Genomic DNA, 1444 nt, shown 5'->3' on the forward strand with positions numbered 1-1444 from the left:
CGCAAATATGAAATATTATATATGTACTTATAATGCATTGCTTACATTTCTATCCAATGAAAAAAAAACTAGTCAAAATGATTTCAAATTGATGAGGAGTATGATGTCAAAAAGAATAGTCAATATGACGGCAGAAATGATTGCAAAACATCTCATACCTGTTGATGGTCACTATGATTATCATTTTGATGGCTATTTGATGTCAAAATAAAAAATTATCCAATGAATTAAGTAACAGTAACATAAGACCAATATTATAATTACCCACTCAACAATGTAAATGTAATATAACACGTATTATTTAACAGTTACATACCTAGATAGAAAAATGTATTTATGCTGAACTCATGTTATACTCATATATCTTCAAAATATGAGGACAAGAATACACACCGATGCGGGCTCATATGTGGCTCAGATATCGTTCATGTCATGATGTCAGAAAAATACCTCATTTAATAATAATAATCAACATCACATCAAAAACTTGTCAACATAATTTGTACATCAATTGTGTGCATTTGGTGCTCATGTCATGAAATCACGTAATGGTCTTTAAAAAAGTATCAAATTGAAGTCATAGTATAAAGTTACATTGTGATAAAACTTGATTATCACGCATTTCTATTTGGGTAGTTAAGTGAAAAATTATAACATTGGTTTTATGTTACTGTTGGTGTTTACTGAATACTTTGTATAGGAATAAATGCAAGACTAAATATTATATGGAATATAAAAAAGAGCACAGACAAATTAAATACAAAAATATATTACATACAGAGTGCGGCGCCAAAATCCGGACAAATTATACATTTTTTCCAAACATATTTTTTATTGCAAAAACAAAAAGGTTTACAAAATTTTTTTTAACCACATTGTTTGTAAAGCCATAAAGAACATATTTACTCAATATATCTCCCGCTTGCTTGAATGACCGCCTCCATTCTCGGTCTGAAACGTGCGCAGGCGCGCTTTAATGTGTCACGTATCGGTGAATGCCGCTTCAATAGCGGCTCTCAATGATGCGACGTTTGGATGTCTGGACTTGTTCGTGACCCTTTCAACTACGCTCCATACATAGAAGTCCAAAGGATTCAAATCTGGGCTGTTGGGAGGCCAGAATTCTTTCGACCAAAACATGTCGACGTTGTCCAACAACCAATTTTGCACCAAATGACTTGTGTGGGCGGGCGCACCGTCCTGCTGGAAAACATACGGCTTTCCAGATGACACAGTTTCCATCCACGGCTTCACTACATTTGTCAGAACACGCAAATAAACTTCTTTTGTGACATTTTCCCCTTTGTTAAAGAAATGCGGTGGCATGACATTACCCTCACTGGATGATGTTGCAAAACCTTCGTTGGACTTCTCCGACTCATTGTACTTTGCGATGACATCATACACAGTCAATCTCGGGTACCCGAAGAACCGAATGATTTCT

The 1444-nt window shown here is 35.0% G+C and overlaps 1 protein-coding gene across 6 annotated transcripts in view; it reads right to left on the bottom strand.

Moving 5' to 3' along the window:
* LOC116852262 overlaps positions 1–1444 on the bottom strand; it is a 219282-nt gene that overhangs the window by 179284 nt on the left and 38554 nt on the right. The window lies entirely within an intron of this gene.

This window comes from Odontomachus brunneus, unplaced genomic scaffold, assembly GCF_010583005.1.
Source record: "Odontomachus brunneus isolate Ranch 3 - 2012 unplaced genomic scaffold, Obru_v1 Obru_scaffold_209, whole genome shotgun sequence".
NCBI classification, from domain to species: domain Eukaryota; kingdom Metazoa; phylum Arthropoda; class Insecta; order Hymenoptera; family Formicidae; genus Odontomachus; species Odontomachus brunneus.